The following is a 27270-nucleotide window of genomic DNA, read 5'->3' as shown; positions in this document are numbered from 1 at the left end:
GTAGAAGTCGGTGAAGCTCTCACCCTCGGCTTGCTTACAGGTGGAGAAGGCACGGCGACGGATTGCTTCGTTATTCTGACCCTTCACGTGCTCCTGCAGGAGGTCAAGCACCTCTTCCACCGTGTGCGGGGAGTCGACGGGGATCTGAAGCGAGGTCTCCAAATCACTCAGTGTCTTCGTGGAGAAGCACGTCCTCAGCTCTGCACGCTGCATGTCTTGGGGCATGCTCGACAGGCGGCGCATTGTGGCGTGATCATTCCACCGGCTCCTCCATATCCTGAATTGTCGGAACGTCCCATCATGAGCGAGAGGTGGAGGAGTGGCGGCGGAGGCCTTGATGGGGGCCTTCTCGGTTGGAGGGGAGACGCACTGCTGCGTGGCACTCGTAAGCAGTACCTTGATGCGCCATGTGTCTTCCTCGCGACGCACACGCTCTTCCTCGTGCCGAAGCCGTTTGTCTTCCCGACGCACTCGCTCTTCCTCGCGGCGTTGTGCCGCGTCCTCACGCATCCATTGTAGAAAGCATGACATGTCCATCCCTTGCGAGGCGGAGGAGGAAGAAGGGGAGGGAGGCGTGGGTGCCTCCTCCCTGCCCTCGGGCTGCGCGGGCTCCGATGGTTCATCCATCAGGGGCGAGGTAGCGGGGGTGGCGGGCGAGGTGGCGGTGGCGTTACTCCTGGTGTTCCGAACGCCGCGCTTGCCCATATGTACACTTAATACTGCGTTATTTCAACGATATATAGGGGCGGCGCCTCGACAACTCGAACCGCATATAAATCGTAAATAACCATACAGCAATAAGCGGAGTTCACGGGTGGGTGTGGCCCTGGGCCTCACTCACCGGCACAGGTCAATAAGGGCACGCACGGAACGCGGGCGGCTGGCCGTTACGCCAACTGGCTTGTACACTGCTTTTCACTATTTCTCTTTTGACAGAATACTCACTGCGCCATGTTGGTCAGGTACTTGTCGACACTTGTATTCATTGGATAGACAAACAATGAATAAACTTAAGTCCATATATTCTATGGAAAGTAACAGAGAAAGAACGAGTACGTGCGTACGCGATACAGAGACGGGGTGAACTGGCCCCTGAGGCACTGCCAGCCTCTGAGGGGCCACAACGGTCAAAACCGCTGACACCGCGGGATTAGTGTTGCCACAGGCAAGGTGCCTATATTCAGAACTAACATTACCCACATCCATTACAACTTGTCTAAATCTGAATAACTTATCACAAGATTTGGCCATAAAGTTTACTGAACATTACAAATCAAAACCAAAATTACATACTTGTATTTAATTACTCACTTATTTTTAAATGATCTTTTGGCATCAAAGAATATAAAGTTTTTACAAAAGGTCGTTTTAGACTTACAACGAGGAAGAAATAATAGTGTATGTGTGTGTGATGAATGACCTCAAAGTTCTCTGTACTTACTTGAAATGGATTAATTTCCTTAAAATGGTCGTCATGAATCTTGGAATTAGTTTAATTATTACATTTTCTTGATTTTCCTTCTCATGGTATTTTTTCAACACTATTACTGAACTTACTTCAAAGGTTAATCAATTAATTTGCTATAGCCAGAATTAAAAAAAGATTAATAATGAGGGAAGGACAGTGTGTGGACAGACTCCTGGGTCATCTCAGCACTCAAGCAGAACACATTGAACAAGGCTTTCCCAGGAGCTGTGGGAGGCATTTCCAGGGGTAGTTTTACGACCCTGTTGGTAGTGACCCTTCTACTGTACCAGGAACCTCTGTCGAACACATTTGACAAGCCTTTCCAGGAGCTGTGGGAGGCATTTCAGGGTAGTTTATGACCCTGGTGGTAGTGTGACCCTTCCTCTGTACCAGGAACCTCTATAGAACACATTTCACAAGGCTTTCCCAGGAGTGGTGGGAGGCATTTCCAGGGGTAGTTTTATGACTGTTGGTAGTGTGACCCTTCTGCTGTACCATGAACCTCTATACAACACATTTGACCAGGCTTTTGGAGGAGTTTTGGGCCTTTTCAGGGATAGTTTTTTTTACTCTGGTGGTCGTGTGACCCTTCCTCTGTACCTTGAACCTAAGAAACACACATTTGCCAAGGCCTTCCTAGGAATTTGGGGCATTTCAGGGTAGTTTGTGACCCTGTGATAGTGTGACAAGCTTTCGTAGGAGTTGTGAGCATTTCCAGGGGTAGTTTTGTGACCCTGTGATAGTGTGACAAGCTTTCGTAGGAGTTGTGAGCATTTCCAGGGGTAGTTTGATGACCCTGGTGGTAATTTTAACTTTCTCTTTACCATGAATCTTAAAAAAAGACACGTGAGAACTTGATTGATCTTACTGACCTTTGGAAGAGGCTGACGTTAGGGGCGGAAGGGTCTGCCTCATAGATCTCAGGAAGGAAAGTTTGGGACGTACCTTGAATCGGCTCCTTGACGACAGTAGACTCCATGGCTGGGGTTCCTTCCTCCTTCTCTTCCTCAAATTCCATACTTTCCTCTCATATCTTAATTTTTCCTCCTCTGTGATGTGTGTTTCTCTCTCTCTCTCTCTCTCTCTCTCTCTCTCTCTCTCTCTCTCTCTCATTTCTAATCCTTTCTTCTTTATTTACTTCTCTTTTATTTATATTTATCCTCATCGTCTCCTCTGTTTTACTTACCTTAATCTCTCTCCTCCTCCTCCTCACTTCCCTCCTCTACGTATAGGTGTTGTTAGTACCTCAGTGTCTTTCTTATTGATTATTTCCGTCATTCCTCAATAAATCCTCTCCTCAATAAATCTCTCTCTCTCTCTCTCTCTCTCTCCCACCCCCCCACCTGTGAATTCATCAGACTTCTTCTTCTTCGAATAGTAAAACCTTCCTCTATACACGGCTCCACATTCTACTTTCCAGTTGCTTTTTCTCAACCTCCTTGTATCCGCATCTTCCTATATTTCTCCATTCTCCTGCTATTCCAGTTCTTGTACTTACTTTTGTCATTGTTTTTTTTGCTGGGGTTTCGTTCCTCTCGTCAAGGGTCCGTACGTTACCTGAGGTGTTGGCTGGCCTGTGGTGACTGCCTCTTCATCCTTCTTCCTCCCTTATACCTCCATCTCTGGACCTTTCTCTCCCTTCGTATATTTATTATTCTCATTTTATCTCCCTTCCATTGTGTATTTTCCTCCTTCCCACTTTCTCTCTCTCTCTACACATAATCAGTCCGTTCCTAGTCAGTGCGTAATGTTTTATATACGAGGCGTCCTGCCGAGAGGGTTTAAGTGACCTGTTCTTCAGTAAATTATGGGTTCAGTTTCCCTCCCAGAACACATTTCAAGACTCCCGACCCTTGCTTATAACATATACAAGGTCCCACGTGCCCATCTCGGCTGGACGCCAGGCAGTTTTTGTAATGTTGGCTTCGGTTTCTCAGATTCTGACGCAGTTTGTTAGATTTTTCCTTCGTTTTTATACGTATAGGTGTCGTACCTCAGTGTCTTTCTTAATGATTATTTTGTCTGTATATCATTCCATGTTATTTCTGTCATTCCATTCCTCCTCAGCGCGTAATATACGAGACATCCAGCCAAGATCGGGTTTAAGTGACCTGTTCTCGAGTATATTAGGTTTCGATTCCTTCCCCCAGAACACTTATAAGACTGCCGACCCCTTGCTTTTACCATATACAAGGTCTCTTATGCCTATCTTAGCTGGACGTCTTGTAGTTTGTGTAAAATTTGCTTCGGCTGTCACAGATTTCACCTCTGTTCTCTTTCTGTGTGTTGTTCAGGCTTCTCTTGCCGACATATTTAATTTCATTTGGCGTTTTGGTAATTGTTTATGTCTACGCTCTCATTACCACTCCTCTCTTCTGCTCTCTCTCCAAGCTCCTCCTCTCAACTTTTCCTTGTTTTCATTCTTCTTTTAACTCATCTTTTACTCTCCCTTCTTTTACTCATCTCCTCTTTCCATTCCTCTTCTAATAGGTTTTGTTAAGAACTTTAAACATTTTACTTACTATTATATTGATATGTTATAGTATAATATATATATATATATATATATATATATATATATATATATATATATATATATATATATATATATATATATATATATATATATATATATATATATATATATATATAGGCATATTATTGCTAACTTATTGCATGATGTACTTATTGCATATATATATATATATATATATATATATATATATATATATATATATATATATATATATATATATATATATATATATATATATATATATATATATATATATATTGCATGATGTACTTATTGCATAGTATTGCAATATATATATATATATATATATATATATATATATATATATATATATATATATATATATATATATATATATATATATATATATATATAACTTATTGCATGATGTACTTATTATATATATATATATATATATATATATATATATATATATATATATATATATATATATATATATATATATTACCAACTTATTGCATAGTATTGCAACATATATGCAAAAAGTGAGCCATATAATTTTTCTAAAATAAATACAAAATTTTTTTTTTGTCAATCATTTATTAAATAAATAGAGCACATTTCCTTCACTAAGAGGCTGATTCTGCAGGAACTTGACATCTTGGTGTTCTTTCTTGTTCCAGAGTGTGCGGTGTCCCACAGGCAGGCAGACCGAGACGCCAGCCATTCAATTCTGCCGAGGGAAGAAGTTGTGTTAGTCAACTCTGATGACTTGTACTTTTCTCTGCAAGGGACTGTTCTGTAAGCCAGTCACAGAAGATGTGAACTGTATCTGTACTATGAAGTCTTATAAATAAAGTTAATGGTCACACCTATGACTTTATCTTGCCCCAAACCCATTTAGCTAATCACCGGACACTTTTTTAGGTATAATTGACTTTTTCAAGATGTTTTTGAGCTGTAAGCTGATATATCTAATTGCTTTGATCTTTTTTAAAAGCTAATTCTATATATATTAAAGGGAGGAACTAATTTTCATACAGAAAAAAAAACTTATAATATAAAAAGAATTATATATGAATTGGAAACAAGATATAAGAGAAGACAACGAAGGGAACTAACAAGAGGAGAGATTGTATACATAAAGAGCTCAAAAGTCATTGAAAAAGCAATGGAAATTAAGAGACAATAATAACATATGAAATAAAAGACGTGGAAACAAGTACTCTAAAAAATGAGAACTCAGAAGACGGAGGAAGACGAGACCTTAGATATACAACCAAGAAGAAAATAAGACAGACATGAGATTATTACTATGACATAATACCTTAGACAAAGAGAAAGCAGATAACATATCACAGACTAAAATATTTGAGGCGTACGGCAGAAGTGAGGTGACATTAGGAATGGCGACCCTTGTGTAAATTGTACGCAATTAGTATCATAACATAGCAATTTAACTCTAATTTGAACTGGGAAAGACAGACTACCCCTCCAAGGATGAACGAGGGACGACTCAAAATGGAAGCTCACCTTTTATGGGGCAGACGGAGGTCACTTTCCTTGTAACGTACATCATGACGAGCAATATAACAATTATTATGTTCTAGTTATCAAGGGGAAAGGAAGAACAAGATATAGTTACTTGCAAGGGAAAGTAGACCTTGTATAGGATGAGCGGAGGGCTGGAAGTCTCGTAATCTGTTCTCAGTGTGTTACCGTACTCTAGTATACGTAAGAATAGGTCATCGTGCCTTAGGATTTCTCTGCCGTAAGTCTCGTTTATACGTTAAGAGATGAGGAGGAAGGGAAACAAGCAAATAATGGAACTATATATACGATACAGTGAAAAGGATTTACCGAGAAGGATGTACATATGAGAGGAGGAAAGTGAGGAGGAGGAGGAGGCGGAGAGAGGGAAGTAAAACAGACGATGAGGATATAATAATTATATAAATAAAACTAAATAAAGAAGGAATGATTAGAACTGAGAGAGAGAGAGAAAGGTACATCACAGAGGAGGAAAGTCTGGGATTTGAGGAAGACAAGGAGGAAGGAACGCCAGCCATGGAGTCTACTGTTGTCAAGGAGCTGATTCAAGGTACGTCTCAAACTTCCCTTCCTAAGATCTATGAGGCAGACCCTTCCGCCCCTCACGTCAGCTACTTGCAAAGGTCAATAAGGAGATCAATCAAGTTCTCACCAGTCTTGTTTTAAGATTCACGGTAAGGAGAAAGTTAAAACTACCACCTGGGTCATCAAACTGCCCCTGGAAATCCTCACAACTCCTACAAAAGCCTGTCAAATGTGTGCGCTTGGAACAATATTTTTAAGAATGTGACTGTCAGATGCCAAAAAGGAGATCAATCGGGTTCTAATTGAGTGGTTTTGAAGGTTCATGGTACATAGGAAGGGTTAATCTATCACCAGGGTCATAAAACTACCCCTGGAAATGCCCAAACCTCCTACGGAAGCCTTAAATACAAGTCTCTCGGGATGGCTTTTTCAAGAATGTGAGCCTCGGACATTTCCGCTCCTCACATCAGCTACTTCCAAAGGCCGTAAAGGAGATTAATTGGGTTCTTTTGACTTGTTTTATAGGTTCATGGTAAAGAGGAAAGGTCTTGCTACAACCAGGATCATAAAACTACCCTGGAAATGCCATAACTCCTATGAAAGCCCTGTCAGTTGACCTCACTCAGGGGACAAAATGTTTTTGAATACGACACTAACACAACCAATACAATGTTTGAGGTTCTTGGTACAGTAGAAGGGTTACACTCCCTCTGCACCATGAACGGTTAAACCACCCATGAAAACCCGGTTAGCCTTCTCTGTGGCTTTGGGAAACAGTCATAACAGCTTTTCAAACAAGCAAACTGCGGTGTCATGAAGTTCAAGAATACAGGCTTTATTCAGAAGGTCATTCCTGGTACAGTAAGCAGTATAATCTGACTTACAGTGGACTACACAGACTCTGGAGATAGAGAGCAAAGATCCTCACTCGTAGCTCACCCAAACAGGTCCCAATGTTAGGTACCGCATACCTGTAACCGCATATACGTAACCTATGCAGCACACTTCCCTTCAGTACCAGGAGGCTGGGTCCCACACGGTACAATAATATCATGTTTAAGGAGAATGAAAGATGCTTGGCGTGAGAACAGGCTAACTTTTGATAAGAACTATAAAGTGCTGGACATCATACTCATGAAAGTACCCTCTAGGTGAGTGGATGGAGTGGCGAGTGTTTGTAGGGTATGTCCAGGGGTAGTTATAAGACACAGGTGGTAGTGTGACCCTTCCTCTGTACCATGAACCTAAAGAAACACACATTTGGCACAGCTTGTGTCGGAGGTGTGGGTATTTCCCGGGGTAGTTGTATGGCCCGGGTGGTAGTGTGACCCCTCCTCTGTACCATGAACCTAAAGAAACACACATTTGACAAGGCTTTCAAGGGAGTTTGGGGCATTTTCAGGGGGTAGTTTTATGACCCCGGTGGTAGTGTGACCCTTCCTCTGTACCATGAACCTAAAGAAACATATTTGGCAAGGCTTTCGTAGGAGTTTGGGAAATTTCAGGGTAGTTTTAGGACACTTGTGGTAGTTTGATCATTCTTCTGTACCATGAACTTAAAGAAAACACACATTTGACAAGGCTTTCGAGGGAGTTTATGCATTTTCAGGGGTAGTTTTATGATCCTAGTGGTAGTGTAACCTTCCTCTGTACCGTGAACCTAAAGAAACACACATTTGACAAGGCTTTCAAGGGAGTTTTGGGTATTTCCAGGGGTAGTTTTATGACCCTGGTGGTAGTTTGACCCTTCCACTGTACCATGAACCTAAAAAAACATATTTGGCAAGGCTTTCGTAGGAGTTTGGGTATTTCCAGGGGTAATTTTATGACCCTGGTGGTAGTTTGACCCTTCCTCTGTACCCTGAACCTAAAAAAACACATATTTGGCAAGGCTTTCCTAGGAGTCTTTGACATTTCCAGGAGTATAGTTTTATGACCTGGTGGTAGTGTGACCCTTCCTCTGTACCCTGAACCTAAAGAAACACATATTTGGCAAGGCTTTCCTAGGAGTCTTTGACATTTCCAGGAGTATAGTTTTATGACCTGGTGGTAGTGTGACCCTTCCTCTGTACCATGAACAAGAAGAAATACTCATTAGAACCCGATTGCCCCCCTCTTTGACCTTCAGAAATACGGTACATAGTTGACGTGAGAAGGGAAAGTGTCTTATATATATTGTGTCATCAAAACCCAGATTAAATTCAAACCTCTCCTGCATCCATCCCACTCTGATTGGGCTCATGTTAACGCTGCCCTGCACTGTGACGCCTTGTTTAAGAGGTAAGAAGGATGGAACGGAGAGGGAGAAAGCTGTTGCCGAGAGGGAGAAAATGTAAGAGGGATTTTAGTGGAGGCAACCAAGATTTTCAGCAGAAACAACTGGATTACAGGCACGGAAGATTAACCCGGTAGCAGCGACGGGCCAAATTTGTTGCTTTACCATGTAGCAGCGATGGGCCAAATTTGTGGCTTTACCGTGTAGCAGCGACGGGCCAAATTTGTGTCTTTACCATGTAGCAGCGATGGGCCAAATTTGTGCCATAATATAAACCCCCCAAAATAGATGATACATAAACTGATCACAAATGCTTTGATATATATTATGAAATGGTTTGTGTGAGGGGTGATTTTTTCTCATTTTTCTCACGTCGAGGGACCATTGATAAACATGGTCCCCGATGCTACAAGGTTAAGAACTGAGGATTTAAATGAAAACAATTGGGATTTTAGTGGAAACAATTCAGTTACAGCCACACAAGAATAAGAACTAAGAATTTTAATGAAAAAAATGGGATTTTTTGTGGACAAAATCATGATTTTTGTGGAAACGATGGATTTTAGTGGAAAGTGCAAGGATTTATGCAGAAACAGCTGGGATTTTAGTGAAAAGAGCAAGGATTTATGCAGAAACAGCTGTGATTTTAGTGAAAGGAGCAAGGATTTATGCAGAAACAGCTGTGATTTTAGTGAAAAGAGCAAGGATTTATGCAGAAACAGCTGTGATTTTAGTGAAAGGAGCAAGGATTTATGCAGAAACAGCTGTGATTTTAGTGAAAGGAGCAAGGATTTATGCAGAAACAGCTGTGATTTTAGTGAAAAGAGCAAGGATTTATGCAGAAACAGCTGTGATTTTAGTGAAAGGAGCAAGGATTTATGCAGAAACAGCTGTGATTTTAGTGAAAGGAGCAAGGATTTATGCAGAAACAGCTGTGATTTTAGTGAAAGGAGCAAGGATTTATGCAGAAACAGCTGTGATTTTAGTGAAAGGAGCAAGGATTTATGCAGAAACAGCTGTGATTTTAGTGAAAGAGCAAGGATTTATGCAGAAACAGCTGTGATTTTAGTGAAAGGAGCAAGGATTTATGCAGAAACAGCTGTGATTTTAGTGAAAGGAGCAAGGATTTATGCAGAAACAGCTGTGATTTTAGTGAAAGGAGCAAGGATTTATGCAGAAACAGCTGTGATTTTAGTGAAAGGAGCAAGGATTTATGCAGAAACAGCTGTGATTTTAGTGAAAGGAGCAAGGATTTATGCAGAAACAGCAGAGATTGTAGTGAACAGAGCAAGGATTTATGCAGAAACAGCTGTGATTTTAGTGAAAGGAGCAAGGATTTATGCAGAAACAGCTGTGATTTTAGTGAAAGGAGCAAGGATTTATGCAGAAACAGCTGTGATTTTAGTGAAAGGAGCAAGGATTTATGCAGAAACAGCTGTGATTTTAGTGAAAGGAGCAAGGATTTATGCAGAAACAGCTGTGATTTTAGTGAGAAAGGAGCAAGGATTTATGCAGAAACAGCTGTGATTTTAGTGAAAGGAGCAAGGATTTATGCAGAAACAGCTGTGATTTTAGTGAAAGGAGCAAGGATTTATGCAGAAACAGCTGTGATTTTAGTGAAAGGAGCAAGGATTTATGCAGAAACAGCTGTGATTTTAGTGAAAGGAGCAAGGATTTATGCAGAAACAGCTGTGATTTTAGTGAAAGGAGCAAGGATTTATGCAGAAACAGCTGTGATTTTAGTGAAAGGAGCAAGGATTTATGCAGAAACAGCTGTGATTTTAGTGAAAGGAGCAAGGATTTATGCAGAAACAGCTGTGATTTTAGTGAAAGGAGCAAGGATTTATGCAGAAACAGCTGTGATTTTAGTGAAAAGGGCAAGGATTTATGCAGAAACAGCTGGGATTTTAGTGAAAGGAGCAAGGATTTATGCAGAAACAGCTGGGATTTTAGTGAAAGGAGCAAGGATTTATGCAGAAACAGCTGGGATTTTAGTGAAAAGAGCAAGGATTTATGCAGAAACAGCTGGGATTTTAGTGAAAAGAGCAAGGATTTATGCAGAAACAGCTGGGATTTTAGTGAAAAGAGCAAGGATTTATGCAGAAACAGCTGGGATTTTAGTGAAAAGGGCAAGGATTTATGCAGAAACAGCTGGGATTTTAGTGAAAAGGGCAAGGATTTATGCAGAAACAGCTGGGATTTTAGTGAAAAGGGCAAGGATTTATGCAGAAACAGCTGGGATTTTAGTGAAAAGGGCAAGGATTTATGCAGAAACAGCTGGGATTTTAGTGAAAAGGGCAAGGATTTATGCAGAAACAGCTGGGATTTTAGTGAAAAGGGCAAGGATTTATGCAGAAACAGCTGGGATTTTAGTGAAAAGAGCAAGGATTTTAGTGAAAGGAGCAAGGATTTATGCAGAAACAGCTGGGATTTTAGTGAAAGGAGCAAGGATTTATGCAGAAACAGCTGTGATTTGAGTGAAAAGGGCAAGGATTTATGCAGAAACAGCTGTGATTTTAGTGAAAAGAGCAAGGATTTATGCAGAAACAGCTGTGATTTTAGTGAAAGGAGCAAGGATTTATGCAGAAACAGCTGTGATTTTAGTGAAAGGAGCAAGGATTTATGCAGAAACAGCTGTGATTTTAGTGAAATGAGCAAGGATTTATGCAGAAACAGCTGTGATTTTAGTGAAAAGAGCAAGGATTTATGCAGAAACAGCTGGGATTTTAGTGAAAAGAGCAAGGATTTATGCAGAAACAGCTGGGATTTTAGTGAAAAGAGCAAGGATTTATGCAGAAACAGCTGGGATTTTAGTGAAAAGAGCAAGGATTTATGCAGAAACAGCTGGGATTTTAGTGAAAGGAGCAAGGATTTATGCAGAAACAGCTGTGATTTTAGTGAAAGGAGCAAGGATTTATGCAGAAACAGCTAGGATTTTAGTGAGAAGGGCAAGGATTTATGCAGAATTAACTGAGATTTTAGTGGAAAGGACGACGAAGAAAGGGAGGGAAGAGATATTTTAGGGAAGAGAGGGGATGTTTTAGTAAGGGAGGAGGGGAAGAAGGGGAGAGAAGGGGGGGAGAGGTGTCAGCAAGGAGGGAGGGAGGGAGGGGGGGCAGGGAGAACAGTATGGAGAGAAATATCAGCAGGGAGGAAAGGGGAGGGAAAAGGGGAGGGGAAAACAGTCTGGAGAGAGAGATTCCAGCAGGCGAGGAAGGGGGGAAGAGATGTTTCAGCAGGAAGGGAGGGAGGGAGGGAGGATTGGGGAGAGAGATTTAAGCAGGGGAGGAGAGAGAAGAAAACTTGAGGGTAGGGTAGGGAAGGGAGGAGGGGGAGGCATTCCTGCGTCAACTGGTGGAATGTTTAAGGTTCTCATACTGATGCCCACCAGAGGGATTCAAACTTGCTGAGGGACTGTTCTAATGTCTCAAGCCAGGGGAGTGGGATTAAACAGTAGCCCAGTGTGAGGTTTTTGTTCATATATGACCCAGGAAACATTCAGCAGTCACATCAAAGTACTGTATTTTAGCGACTTTTAACCCTGTAGCAGCGAGGATCACGATTCTTAACCCGTACAGTGTTTACTACATGCATATACGTACCTCTTAGGGCAGTGTTTAGTACGTATATATACGCAAGCTCTTTTGAGGGCTTATGCGCCCTTTATTTTTGTTTGTGTATGTAACATTGTTCATTGACAGTGAAGAGCAATAATTTGACAAGTCTTGGTACTTTTAAATGGATGTTAAAGGGCCTTTCTGTACATTTGTCTGCATTCCAACAAAAATCATTATACAAGAAGGTAAGTTACTTTCTCCTAGGTAATTACTCCTCGATTCTATAATCAGTAAGGCATAAGGAATTGTAAATTACGCTTCAGAGTAATCGGAAATGAAAACTGATAGTCGGAAGCATCACAGTATTATGTTGTAGTTGGAAAGTTTTGTTTAGTGGGCGCAACATCTGTGGTCATATGCCGGAGACAGAAGGGGAAGGAATTATAGGAGAAGGCAACAGTTGGAAAGTTTGGTTTAGTGGGCGCAACATCTGTGGTCATATGCCGGGGACAGAAGGGGAAAGAATTACAGGAGAAAGGAACAGGGAAAGTTTTGTTTAGGTGGCGCAACATCTGTGGTCATATGCTGGAGAGAGACAGAAGGGGAAGGAATTATAGAAAGGTACAGGGAAAGTTTTTATTAGTGGGCGCAACATCTGTGGTCATATGCCGGAGAGAGACAGAAGGGGAAGGAATTATAGGAGAAGGGAACAGTTGGAAAGTTTGGTTTAGTGGGCGCAACATCTGTGGTCATATGCCGGAGAGAGACAGAAGGGGAAGGAATTATAGGAGAAGGGAACAGTTGGAAAGTTTGGTTTAGTGGGCGCAACATCTGTGGTCATATGCCGGAGAGAGACAGAAGGGGAAGGAATTATAGGAGAAGGGAACAGTTGGAAAGTTTGGTTTAGTGGGCGCAACATCTGTGGTCATATGCCGGAGAGAGACAGAAGGGGAAGGAATTATAGAAGGCAACAGGGAAAGTTTTGTTTAGGGGGCGCAACATCTGTGGTCATATGCCGGAGACAGAAGGGGAAAGAATTACAGGAGAAGGGAACAGGGAAAGTTTTGTTTAGGGGGCGCAACATCTGTGGTCATATGCCGGAGACAGAAGGGGAAAGAATTACAGGAGAAGGGAACAGGGAAAGTTTTGTTTAGGGGGCGCAACATCTGTGGTCATATGCCGGAGAGAGACAGAAGGGGAAGGAATTATAGGAGAATGGAACAGATCCCAGGAGATGGGACACATCCCCCAATTAATACCTGGTACACTGCTGGGTGGACAGGGGTGTAGGGTATCGAAAAAGCCACCCAAATTTTTCCACTCTGCCCGGGAATCGAACCCGGGCTCTCTCGGTTGTGAGCCGAGTGTGTTAACCACTGCACCACGAAGCCCTCGGTATTATGTTGAGCTTTGAGAACTACGGTTGTAGTACAGACAGCCTTGAAGCGAGCAGTGCTGCCTGACCCAACCATTTTCTTGTACTTATAATTACTGTTATTTTTTTGTGATGCAAAGAAGTACTAATACATTACTCACGCAATAGGGTAGTGAGAAGTGTTTATAATGGAAAGAACATAGGCTCTAAAAAATTAAAATAAATTTCCCTTTCCTGGTATAACATGGTTAGCTTTGAGATGCAGAAAACTCTATCTATGACAAAAGACCACACTGTATGGGTTACTGGTCCCTCTAAGTGAGAAAAATTAGAAAAAATCACCCCTCACACAAACCATTTCATAATATATATCAAAGCATTTGTGATCAGATTATGTTTTATTTATTTTGGGGGGTTTATATCATGGCACAAATTTGGCCCATCGCTGCTACCGAGTTAACATCAGCCCACCAGAGGGATTCAAACTTGCTGAGGGACTGTTCTAATGTCTCAAGCCAGGGGAGTGGGATTAAACAGTAGCCTAGTGTGAGGTTTTTGTTCATATACGACCCAGGAAACATTCTACAGATACATCAAAGTACACCAGATGGTATTCGTTATATGCGAGGGTTATGTTCTGCAAAAAGCTTGCATAATGTGAATTCACATGTCGAACTTATCATCCCATTAATTATAGGGGGTTATGTTCCACGACCCGTTTTAGAACCCTCTAACTATTTATTTCGGCACCGTTTCAGAATAATAAAGCACTAAAGCAACAATAAAGCACATTGATTGCCAGCACCGACAAAGGAATTTTCGCCCAAGAAGGGACATCTTTAACCCTCTCGCGCACAGTAAGATACTAGAACATGCGCAAATAAAAATAGAGGAAAAATATATATAAACAATAGACACTCGTTTCAAGTCTCCGTATAGAGTATTGTAGACAATAAATCCTAAGTACCAACTCTTCCCCATTTGCTATCTCGAAATTTTGTGGGCCAACTTTTTTAGCCGAATATATGTTTCAAAGCGGAATTTAGTGAGGATTCTTATGGTATCCTCAAAATCTTCGTACGCCTATTAGTTCCTGAGTTACACCAAGAAAACTGTATTTTTTCCTCTCCCGTCAGAGTAGGCTAACAACTAAAAATCGCTCCACGTTCCTCATTTACGTTCCTTAGAAAGGTTGCCATATGTTACCTCTAAGAAACTTATCCCAACAAATGACACTCCAAATTTTACGCACTTTCACCGAAAATTTAATTTTTAATAATTTTTTTTACTTTGATGACGCAAAATGCGTCATCGTGCGCGAGAGGGTTAACGAGTACGATGACACCGAGTTCAAGAAGAGGTACAGGGTGGATCGTGCTGGCCTGTTGTTCGTCACTGACTTGGTGCGACACGTGATTGGCAACAGGACTGAGAGGAGCCGTGCGGTCACAGCGGAGCTGAAAGTGGCGTTGACTCTGCGATACCTCGCCACCGAGAAAATGCAGCAGTGCAGCGCAGATGACTTTGGAGTTTCCCGGGCCACAGTCAGCAGAATCATCACCCAGACCGTGGATGCTCTCGTGACACAAGAGAATATGAGGCGGTTCATGGGGTTCCTTTTAAACCGGGGGGAGCAGCAGAGAATGAAGGCGGAGTTTGCCGAAATTGCTGGTTTTCCCGGTGTGGTGGGTGCTGTTGATGGCACCCACGTAAGAATAGTGGCCCCACATGAGCACGAAGAAGTGTACGTCAACCGCAAGAACTACCACAGCATCAATGTGCAAGTGTTATTTGATGCACAGTACAAGCTGCAGGCCATGGTGGCGAGGTGGCCAGGGTCTACTCACGACTCACTAAATGTTTGTTTACACCGTGGTGCCGTTGAAGATGCAGACGGAAAAAAATACGTGCACATATTCCTTACAATGAAGATACTATCGCTGTATTTCAACTAAATATCAATTGTTTATGTTTATAATTCCATAATTATATATAAGAAGTGTAATTTAGGTTAATTGAAGACATATTAGACATCAAAGCGACGCGGAAGATTGGCAACGCTGGTTACTCCCAAGACCGCCCCCACCCCTGCTTGGAAGTGCTTGTGGCGCGGTGATGAAACACGCCCAAGAAATTCTCCCAACTGTGCGTGACGTCACCACGCTTGGGAGAGCACTATGATGAAACCCACCCCTGAGGATTAACTTTAGGATCAGAGACAGGAAAAGGTTAATTATAGGCGAGGAAAATGCAGGAAAGCATTATCTGCACCTTCTAGTGTGTCACCATACCTCACCAACCAGTCACACCAGCGCCGATATTCGCATATGAGCGAATTTTTCTCGCATAAAATGAACACAGGTAACTCTCGATTGACGCGAGTTTTGTTTATGAGTTTTTTAAATAACGCTGGGTCCAAATTCCAAATAAATGTTTAATTTACACATTTTTTTCACTTATACGTGATATTTTCTGGAGTGTCCACCAGATGTCTCACGCAACAGTACTCACACGGCCACACAGCTGAGCTCAGTTCTTCCCGCGCGCCACTTGAACAACAATACAGTACCCACACTGCTCAACAACAACAACAACAACAACAGGCTGAGACTGAGTGCCTGAGTGGATATCTCGGTGATATGGATTTTCTCTCTCTCTCTCTCTCTCTCTCTCTCTCTCTCTCTCCACTGAATGAAGTGAATATTTATTTTTCGATAAAAACCTACCTCTTGTTTGATTTACATTGTTTTTGATTTACGTGACCTCTTCAAGGACACAATACTCGTGTCAATCGTGTTACCTGTACTTGGCTCATTAAGGTTAGTCGAATATAACTGAACTCGCATATATTGAATACCCGGTGTACTGTATTTTAACGACTTTTAAGACGCACTTTTCCCCCATAAAAAATGCCCTATCCATGTGTCCTCCAGGGTGAATGTTGTAGGAGGTGGCCTTACACAGCTTTTCAATTCAGCCTCTTGTATGATATAACCTCTATGCTTACGTCTTACAGGTACAGGTAACACGATTGACGCGAGTATTGTGTCCTTGAAGAGGTCATTGCGTAAATCAAAAACAATGTAAATCAAACAAGAGGTATTTTTTTATCGAAAAATAAATATTCACTTCCTTCAGTGGGGGAGAGAGAGAGAGAGAGAGAGAGAGAGAGAGAGAGAGAGAGAGAAAATTACATTATTACTTACATTAATTACATAGAATTATCTTATTTTGATGTTTTTATCCACCTGCGAGAGAGAGAGAGAGAGAGAGAGAGAGAGAGAGAGAGAGAGAGAATATCCACTCAGCCACTCAGTCTCAGCTTCACTCGAGTGAGGAAGAAATGAGGGACACCATGAGCGACTGGCTAGTATTGGTACAGGTACTGAGCAGTCTGGTACTGGTACCGTACCATATAGCTGGTACCGTTAGTACCGATACCTGCCCACCCCTATTGTTGAGTAGCGTGGCAACGTGGGTACTGTATTGTTGTTCAAGTGGCGCGCGGGAAGAACTGAGCTCAGCTGTGTGGCCGTGCAAGTCCAGTTGCGTGCGACATCTGGTAGACACTCCATAAAATATCACATATAAGTGAAAAAAATGTGCAAATTAAACACTTATTTGTATTTTGGACCCAGCGTTATTTCAAAAATGCGTAAACCAAACTCGCATAAATCGAGTTACCTGTATAGTAAACCTGGGATATAACGGACACACATCGAGAAAGTTGGAAAGTTTTGTTTGGTGGGCAGCACAACATCTGTGGTCATATGCCGGAGAGACAGAAGGGGAAGGAATTATAGGAGAAGGGAACAGACCCCAGGAGACGGGACACAACCCCCCCCGATTAATACCTGGTAACCACTCACTGCTGGGTGGACAGGGGCGTAGGGTATCAGAAAAAGCCGCTCAAATTTTTCCACTCCACCCAGGAATCGAACCCGGGCTCTCTCAGTTGCGAGCTGAGTGTGCTAACCACTGCACCACGAAGCCCCCCCTTTATATTGAGAAATCCACGGACCTAATTCCAGTAAGTACAATAGCGTCTGCCAGCCACCTCGCCCTCGTCCCTTTATCCCATCCTTGGGGTACTGTAGTCTGCCTCAGCCCACTGTTCAGCCTCAGCAGATTGGTGCCAAGAGTCTGCTGGTGTTAACCCGGTAGCTTCACCTATCACCTGACTGATTCTTTGACCAAATAGTTGTAAATATTGCAGTTGACAATACTCCCTTGCCAGAGTCTGAAGGAGAGATATCCACAGTTCCCTCAATACGGCTGATCATCCCGCACGCACCGACGTAAGTGTTAACATTCAACACTCCCTGAACGTGCATGTACGTTCGCAAGAGTGGCATACATAACTGACTCCTGTAGATCTGTACCTCCTCTTTCCAATGGTGTTTTTGGTTTTTAGCTGTGATGAATAGTTTTTGAGATACAGAGGATAAAAGGGACCCCCCCACTGGCCTGCTAAATCATAGAAGGAAAGTCTATTTTGGGTGGAAAACTGTATATAAAAATGTGCTCCCAGTGATCCTCCTTCAATGTTCTGTACTTGTTCTGCCAATGGTCATACAGTCTTCAACTTCGTCAAAGGACAGTTAACCCTTCAACACCAGTATACTGCAACCTTGCGTGCCCCGTACCATATCCTCAAATATGTGAACTTGAGTGAGGAGGTTCAATAATCTGGCCTTTTATCCTAACCTATCCAAGAGACAAGAAGGAAGGAAGGAGAGAGTATTATGGAAAGAATGATTCAACACTCACCAATGTCTTTCTGTCTGTCTGCTGGTCTTCAAAGTCATCCTCCTCTTCCTCTTCTTCTTCTTCCTCTTCCTCCTCTTATCTCTAGGAGTGAAGTAAGGAGATTAATAAAGTTGATAATTGATTTTTTGTGGTAAATTCTTTTCATGGTAAAAATATATAAATAGACAGATATTGGGGGGGAGAGAGAGAGAGAGAGAGAGAGAGAGAGAGAGAGAGAGAGAGAGAGAGAGAGAGAGAGAGGAGAGAGAGAGAGAGAGGAGAGAGAGAGAGAGGAGAGAGGAGAGAGAGAGAGAGAGAGAGGGGGGGGGGGACACCTTCCTGTTTTTTTCTTTAAACAATTTATCTAAACAGCAGATGAATTGTTTGAAAAAATCCTTTCCAACAATGCATACAGAAAAATACTAATAGCTAAATTATGTGTAAATTCAAATGTAGTACAATACTTATTCAAACTTATTGTTTTCTGAAACTTACTGAGCAAATGCATATAACATACTGTACTGCACTAAGCCACAAATGGTTTAAACCAAATGGTTTAAACCAATAAAAAAAACAGTGGTTTAAACCAACTAATAAAACCATTTTTTTTTCTTTTGTGTGTATCTTTGTTAGTTTCATCAGTATTGTGGTTTTAACTATATGTAAGATTTTAATTATGTACAGCAGGGTTGGTGGTTTAAACCAGGGGTGTCAAACTCAAAACCCTTGGAGGGCCAATTCATACTCTGAAGTGCCGTCATGGGGGTCAACAAGGGTAGAAAATACATTGACAAGATTGAAGCACCGTGATACCGCGGGCCATTTATGACTATCCCGCAGGCCATGAGTTTGACACCCCTGGTTTAAACCAAAAAAACATCAATAAAACCAGTGTTTTTTGTGAATCTTTTTTAGTTTCATCAGGTATTGTGGTTTTAATTATATGTGGTTTTATTATTTTTATTATGCAGTCATTTTACTAACACCAGGATGAAAACGTCAGTTGGTAAACTCAAATCTCTATTCAAATGCTGTAACTCAGAGTAACTGAAAACATAATTTTGGTACATTACATATATATATATATATATATATATATATATATATATATATATATATATATATATATATATATATATATATATATATATATCAACAAACCACTTGTGCCAGGAATCGAACCCGTACTTTCTGAATAGAAATCAAGGCGCATACCAACCATGCCACCTGATGAGCTAAAAGACTTCACGCCAGAGGTTGCATTTAAGCAGCCAACCTGACGCCCCCACCCTCTTACGAGGAATGAAAGGTAAAGAAGTCCCGCTCACGCTCGGGGCAGTCGGAAAGAATTTTAATCAATCCCAGACGACATAACACCGTGGTATATATATCAAGGAACTGTCTTTAACCGACAGAAAAACATCTCAACAAACCACTTGTGCCAGGAATCGAACCCGTACTTTCTGAATAGAAATCAAGGTGCATACCAACCATGCCACCTGATGAGCTATTGTGATTTCTATTCAGAAAGTACGGGTTCGATTCCTGGCACAAGTGGTAGGGATCATGTTTCTTAATGGTCCCTCCAAGCGAGAGAAATGAGAAAAAATCACCCCTCGCACAAATCATTTCATAATATATATCAAAGCATTTGTGATCAGATTATGTATTATTTATTTTGGGGGGTTTATATCATGGCACAAATTTGGCCCGTCGCTGCTACACGGTGAAGCCACAAATTTGGCCCGTCGCTGCTACACAGTTAACATCAGCCCACCAGAGGGATTCAAACTTGCTGAGGGACTGTTCTAATGTCTCAAGCCAGGGGAGTGGGATTAAACAGTAGCCTAGTGTGAAGTTTTTGTTCATATACGACCCAGGAAACATTCTACAGATACATCAAAGTACACCAGGTGGAATTCGCTATATGCGAGGGTTACGTTCTGCAAAAAGCTCGCATTATGTGAATTCACATATCGAACTTATCATCACATTAATTATAGGGGGTTATGTTCCACGACCCGTTTTAGAACCCTCTAACTATTTATTTCGGCACCGTTTCAGAATAATAAAGCACTAAAGCAACAATAAAGCACATTGATTGCTTCCGGGGAGACACACCCAAAGTCTATGATACATGCTGATAATTAGGTACCTGAGGATTAACTTTAGGATCAGAGGGAGGAAAAGGTTAATTATAGGCGAGGAAAATGCAGGAAAGCATTATCTGCACCCTCTAGTGTGTCACCATACCTCACCAACCAGTCGCACCAGCGCCGATATTTACATATGAGCGAATTTTTCTTGCATAAAATGAATACAGGTAACTCTCGATTGACGCGAGTTTTGTTTATGAGTTTTTTAAATAACGCTGGGTCCAAAATCCAAATAAATGTTTAATTTACACATTTTTTCCACCTATACGTGATATTTTCTGGAGTGTCCACCAGATGTCTCATGCAACAGTACTCACACAGCCACACAGCTGAGCTCAGTTCTTCCCGCGCGCCACTTGAACAACAATACAGTACTCACACTGCTCAACAACAACAACAACAACAACAGGCTGAGACTGAGTGCCTGAGTGGATATCTCGGTGATATGGATTTTCTCTCTCTCTCTCTCTCTCTCTCTCTCTCTCTCTCTCTCTCTCCACTGAATGAAGTGAATATTTATTTTTCGATAAAAACCTACCTCTTGTTTGATTTACATTGTTTTTGATTTACACAATGACTTCTTCAAGGACACAATACTCGTGTCAATCGTGTTACCTGTACTTGGCTCATTAAGGTTAGTCGAATATAACTGAACTCGCATATATTGAATACCCGGTGTACTGTATTTTAACGACTTTTAAGACGCACTTTTCCCCCATAAAAAATGCCCCATCCATGTGTCCTCCACGGTGTTGTAGGAGGTGGCCTTACACAGCTTTTCAATTCAGCCTCTTGTATGATATAACCTCTATGCTTACGTCTTACAGGTACAGCTAACACGATTGACGCGAGTATTGTGTCCTTGAAGAGGTCATTGCGTAAATCAAAAACAATGTAAATCAAACAAGAGGTAGGTTTTTTATTGAAAAATAAATATTCACTTCCTTCAGTGGGGGGGGGGGGGGGAGAGAGAGAGAGAGAGAGAGAATTACATAGAATTACATTATTACTTACATTAATTACATAGAATTGCCTTATTTTGATGTTTTTATCCACCTGCGAGAGATTGAGAGAGAGAGAGAGAGAGAGAGAGAGAGAGAGAGAGAGAGAGAGAGAGAGAGAATATCCATATCACCAAGATATCAACTCAGGCACTCAGTCTCAGCCTCACTCGAGTGAGGAAGAAATGAGGGACACCATGAGCGACTGGCTAGTATTGGTACAGGTACTGAGCAGTCTGGTACTGGTACCGTATCATATAGCTGGTACCGTTAGTACCGATACCTGCCCACCCCTATTGTTGAGTAGCGTGGCAACGTGGGTACTGTATTGTTGTTCAAGTGGCGCGCGGGAAGAACTGAGCTTAGCTGTGTGGCCGTGTGAGTCCAGTTGCGTGCGACATCTGGTGGACACTCCAGAAAATATCGCGTATAAGTGAAAAAAATGTGCAAATTAAACACTTATTTGTATTTTGGACCCAGCGTTATTTCAAAAACGCGTAAACCAAACTCACGTAAATTGAGTTACCTGTATAGTAAACCTGGGATATAACGGACACACTTACATCGAGAAAGTTGGAAAGTTTTGTTGTGGTCATATGCCGGAGAGAGACAGAAGGGGAAGGAATTATAGGAACAGACCCCAGGAGACGGGGCACAACCCCCGATTAATACCTGGTAACCACTCACTGCTGGGTGAACAGGGGCGTAGGGTATCAGAAAAAGCCGCTCAAATTTTTCCACTCCACCCAGGAATCGAACCCGGGCTCTCTCAGTTGCGAGCTGAGTGTGCTAACCACTGCACCACGAAGCCCCCCCTTTATATTGAGAAATCCACGGACCTAATTCCAGTAAGTACAATAGCGTCTGCCAGCCACCTCGCCCTCGTCCCTTTATCCCATCCTTGGGGTACTGTAGTCTGCCTCAGCCCACTGTTCAGCCTCGGCAGATTGGTGCCAAAAGTCTGCTGGTGTTAACCCGGTAGCTTCACCTATCACCTGACTGATTCTTTGACCAAATAGTTGTAAATATTGCAGTTGGCAATACTCCCTTGCCAGAATCTGAAGGAGAGATATCCGCAGTTCCCTCAATACGGCTGATCATCCCGCACGCACCGACGTAAGTGTTAACGTTCAACACTCCCTGAACGTGCATGTACGTTCGCAAGAGTGACATACATAACCGGCTCCTATAGATCTGGACCTCCTCTTTCCAATGGTGTTTTTGGTTTTTAGCTGTGATGAATAGTTTTTGAGATACAAAGGTTAAAAGGGACCCCCCACTGGCCTGCTAAATCATAGAAGGAAAGTCCATTTTGGGTGGAAAACTGTATATAAAAATGTGCTCCCAGTGATCTTACTTCAATGTTCTGTACTCATTCTGCCAATGGTCATACAGTCTTCAACTTAACTTCAAAGGACAGTTAACTAACCCCTTCAACACCAGTATACTGCATCCTTGCGTGCCCCGTACCATATCCGAGGACGTGCATACTGGCTCGCTTAAGCCAATACACAAGTTATTCTATTTCTATATTTATGCTTACATCTCAAAACTATCAATCAAATTATGTTTCTTTATGTGCACCATTTAATTCTGCATGTTTTCATTTATACTACATGATGATTGTGTTGAGTTTATGGCTGAAAACTTGTTATATTAAATAGCAACCTTTCAAATTTGGTGCGCGCGGCGATCTCGGATACGGTGCGGGGAGCCGTTTTGGCCTAGCCGTAGTGAAGGGGTTAAGGGTATGTACTTTATAAGGATACTTCATTCAGTTAGGTAAGCTAAGTAGGAGTGAAGGTATGGAAGGCTGAAGTGAGGTATGTTTTTGCCTGCGGTTAAGGTTCACGGTACAGAGAAAGGGTCACTCTACCACCAGGCTCATAAAACTGGCCCTGGAAAAACTCCCAAAACTCCGAAGAAACCCTCAAATATGTCAACTTGAGTGAGAAGGTTCAATAATCTGGCCTTTTATCCTAACCTATCCAAGAGACAAGAAGGAAGGAAGGAGAGAGAGTATTATGGAAAGAATGATTCAACACTCACCAATGTCTTTCTGTCTGTCTGCTGGTCTTCAAAGTCATCCTCCTCTTCCTCTTCTTCTTCTTCCTCTTCCTCCTTTTGTCTCTAGGAGTAAGGTAAGGAGATTAATAAAGTTGATAATTGATTTTTTGTGGTAAATTCTTTTCATGATAAAACTATATAAATAGACAAATATTGGAGAGAGAGAGAGAGAGAGAGAGAGAGAGAGAGAGAGAGAGAGAACACCTTCCTTTTAAACAATTTATCTTCTGTTTAGTGAAGTGGCAAATATATATATATATATATATATATATATATATATATATATATATATATATATATATATATATATATATATATATATATATTATACTTCACTAAACAGCAGATGAATTGTTTGAAAAAATCCTTTCCAACAATGCATACAGAAAAATACTGGTAGCTAAATTATGTGTAAATTCAAATGTAGTACAATACTTATTCAAACTTATTGTTTTCTGAAACTTACTGAGCAAATGCATATAACATACTGTACTGCACTAAGCCACAAATGGTTTAAACCAATAAAAAAAACTGGTTTAAACCAACTAATAAAACCATTTTTTTCTTCTTTTCTGTGTATCTTTGTTAGTTTCATCAGTATTGTGGTTTTAACTATATGTAAGATTTTAATTATGTACAGCAGGGTTGGTGGTTTAAACCAGGGGTGTCAAACTCAAAACCTTTGGAGGGCCAATTCATACTCTGAAGTGCCATCATGGGGGTCAACAAGGGTAGAAAATACATTGACAAGATTGAAGCACCATGATACCGCGGGCCATTTATAACTATCCCGCAGGCCATGAGTTTGACACCCCTGGTTTAAACAAAAAAAAACATCAATAAAACCATTTGTGAATCTTTTTTTAGTTTCATCAGGTATTGTGGTTTTAATTATATGTGGTTTTATTATTTTTATTATGCAGTCATTTTACTAACACCAGGATGAAAACGTCAGTTGGTAAACTCAAATCTCTATTCAAATGCTGTAACTCAGAGTAACTGAAAACATAATTTTGGTACATTACATATATATATATATATATATATATATATATATATATATATATATATATATATATATATATATATATATATATATATACAGGGGGGTCGCCTGATATGCGAACTTGGGATATGCGAACCACCTCATATGCGACCTCCTTCCTCCCTCCCTCCCCCCCTTGGGGGGTGGAGCACGTGGGAGCAGTGACTTGACTCGGTAGTAAGAGAAAAGTTTTTTTTTCATTCATTTCATGTTCCCGACTTCGCTAACATCCATTTCCTACCAAATAATGAACTTGCTGTTACTCACTTCCCGAAGGAAGGGAAATAAACAATGGCGCAATCTGGCAACTCTACTCTGTGAGACGGCTCCACGTGTTCTCTTCATCAGTACGTCTAAAGCAGCCATTGCTCTCACAAGCTGTGTCTGTGCTGTGTGCAAGCTAGCCTGTGGGCTATTGTTGTTGCTGTTGTTGTTGTTGTTATGGCGCCTCCAAAGAACTCGAAAAAGCAGTTTATTACATTGGAAACTAAGTTAAAAGTGATAGACATGAAAAAGAAAGGAAAAGGCAATTCTTCAATTGGACGGGAGTTAGGTATGGGTGAATCTACTGTGAGAAACATTTGGAAACAGAAAGACCAAATCTTGCTAACAGTGAAAACGTATGGTGGAGCAAAAGTGGACGGTCGGAGCCAGTCCTCAAACAACGTGATTGTTCAAATGGAAAGATATTTGGCTCACTATGTATCTTGTAAGGAAAAAGAAGGTCTGCCTCACATCAACCACCTCCAAAATCCAGATGTATTCAATAAAGGTAAAACAATTCACTTTATGTTTCTTTCATAGCTCCTTAGCCTCTTGGATTATGTGTACATTGGTGATGTGTATCTCCACTTAAAAAGATATACTAGGTTAAAGAGTTTGGGAAAATGTGGCTGACCGCCCATATACCATTATTTACATGCTTTTTAAGGTTCCTAATATGCGAATTTGCGATATGCGAGGCTTTGAACCGCCCATATTCTCGCATATTAGACGACCCCCCTGTATATATATATATATATATATATATATATATATATATATATATATATATATATATATATATATATATATATATATATATATTGTTACGGCTGCCTGAGGTTCCCGCCAGGAAGTGACGTCACCGAGCGGGAAGGCCTGTGATTGGGGCGCGCACGAGGGTCTTGGGGGACGCCGGCAGGCAGAGCAGTTGGATTCGAACCTCGGTCGGGACCTGAGGCTCGTAGCGTGGCGGTGCACGGACCCCCTTGAAGAAAGTGCCTGGAATTGGCGGTGTTTGGGTTTGTGGACTTTATTAGAGGGTTTCGACGGTCAACAAGTGGCCGGGCCCCGGTGGAACAGTGTGGGAACTGTGACAAAGGAAATAAACCACGTTAAACCGGCGGATTGTGTTTCTCTGAGCCCGCCAAAGTGGAAGGGGTTTGCTTTCTCCACAGTAAAGTGCACTGGTGGTCAGAGGCTGGATTTCACGCACGCTGTCGCTCTCGGAGGGAACACAGGGTGGCATACACGCCTGGGAGTCACACCTCAGGGGACCAAGGACCCGGAAGTAACGTGAGTAGCCCATCCAGACGTTGGACGCCAGCCACAAGGAGCGGTGAGTCTCCTGGGGACGCTGACGGGGTTTTCGGGCGCCTGGGTGAGGTTACAGGAAGGTTACAATATATATATATATATATATATATATATATATATATATATATATATATATATATATATATATATATATATATATATATATATATATTATGAAATGGTTTGTGCGAGGGGTGAGGGTGTCTTTCTCCTCAATCTGAAGCTAGCCGCATTGCTTGTTTTTCATAGAGGTAGTGAACATTTTACAACACATTTGGTTACTAAGTGAGCTGCTGAACATTTTACACCTCAATATAACGGGTTCACCCTTTGGGGTCTTCTGGTAACCCACCAATGAAGGGAAGTGAGTAGAGAAAGCTTACCTATTTCTCCAAGCTGCTGAAAAGCTTGTTGGTGAAGAATTACTTGTCGGTGAAGAGACTGTTGTTGAGGGGAGTGTTATGGCACCTCCCGGCACTGCTACACCAACCTGCAAATATGTGTCCACTGTCAAAGTCTTGTACCGGGAAAGATGGCATGGGATAAAATATAAAATCTCTCTCTATCAAGGGTTGTATAATAAAAGATAATTATTAGATAATCTCTCTCTCATATTTGTTATTTTACATATTTTTCTTCCTCCATTTCTTCCTCTCCCCTCCCTCTCTCTCTCCCCCCTCATAACTCTATACATACAGCCAGGCCTATACTTTGAGGCAGTGCCAACGTTGCCAGACTGTTGTACTCAGCCTCTTATATTTACTGACTTCCAACACAAAATCTGTCTTCTGGTCCCCAATAACGAGATTCATTTATATTTATCATTAACTCGGTGGTGGTGGTAGGGATCATGTTTCTTAATGGTCCCTCCAAGCGAGAAAAATGAGAAAAAATCACCCCTCGCACAAATCATTTCATAATATATATCAAAGCATTTGTGATCAGATTATGTATCATCTATTTTGGGGGGTTTATATCATGGCACAAATTTGGCCCGTCGCTGCTACGCGGTAAAGAGACAAATTTGGCCCGTCGCTGCTACACGATAAAGACACAAATTTGGCCCGTCGCTGCTACGCGGTAAAGAGACAAATTTGGCCCGTCGCTGCTACACGATAAAGACACAAATTTGGCCTGTCGCTTTTGCCTCATGAAGACAGGCTGAAGCAGTTAAATGTACACTCGCTAGAAATGCGAAGGTTGCGAGGAGACTTGATCGAAGTCTATAAATGGATGAAGGGCTTCTATAAAGGGGATGTCAATAAGATTTTGATAGTAAAAGAGCCGGGTAGGATGCGTAGCAATGGTTTTAAGTTGGACAAATCCAGATTTAACAAAGACATAGGCAAGAATTGGTTCACCAATAGAGTGGTGGACGAATGGAACAGGCTTGGGGGCCATGATGTGGGTGCCAATACCGTAGATA

General features: G+C 41.6%; 1 protein-coding gene and 1 long non-coding RNA gene across 7 annotated transcripts in view; one reads left to right on the top strand and one right to left on the bottom strand.

Moving 5' to 3' along the window:
• The window catches only part of LOC126996252 (uncharacterized), a 31777-nt gene extending 26964 nt beyond the window's left edge, over positions 1 to 4813 (top strand). For both annotated transcript variants that reach the window (XR_007751122.1, XR_007751123.1), the window contains exon 5: positions 4649 to 4813. This is a non-coding gene — a long non-coding RNA (uncharacterized LOC126996252). The remainder of the gene's footprint in view (positions 1 to 4648) is intronic.
• LOC126996251 (uncharacterized) overlaps positions 4546 to 27270 on the bottom strand; it is a 29306-nt gene continuing 6581 nt past the window's right edge. Inside the window, exons 4-6 of one of the 5 annotated variants that reach the window (XM_050856624.1) lie at positions 23204 to 23284; positions 18019 to 18099; positions 4546 to 4698 (exon numbers count right to left, since the gene is read on the bottom strand). The gene's annotated coding sequence lies outside the window, so the exon portion shown is untranslated. Of the gene's footprint in view, positions 4699 to 18018; positions 18100 to 23203; positions 23285 to 26227; positions 26335 to 27270 lie in introns of those variants that run through there. The other 4 variants (XM_050856626.1, XM_050856627.1, XM_050856625.1 and 1 more) reach the window with 4 other exon arrangements.

Source organism: Eriocheir sinensis, chromosome 9 (assembly GCF_024679095.1).
Source record: "Eriocheir sinensis breed Jianghai 21 chromosome 9, ASM2467909v1, whole genome shotgun sequence".
NCBI lineage: Eukaryota > Metazoa > Arthropoda > Malacostraca > Decapoda > Varunidae > Eriocheir > Eriocheir sinensis.
Note: the sequence above shows the minus strand (reverse complement) of the source record. Positions and strands in the feature narration are given on the sequence as shown.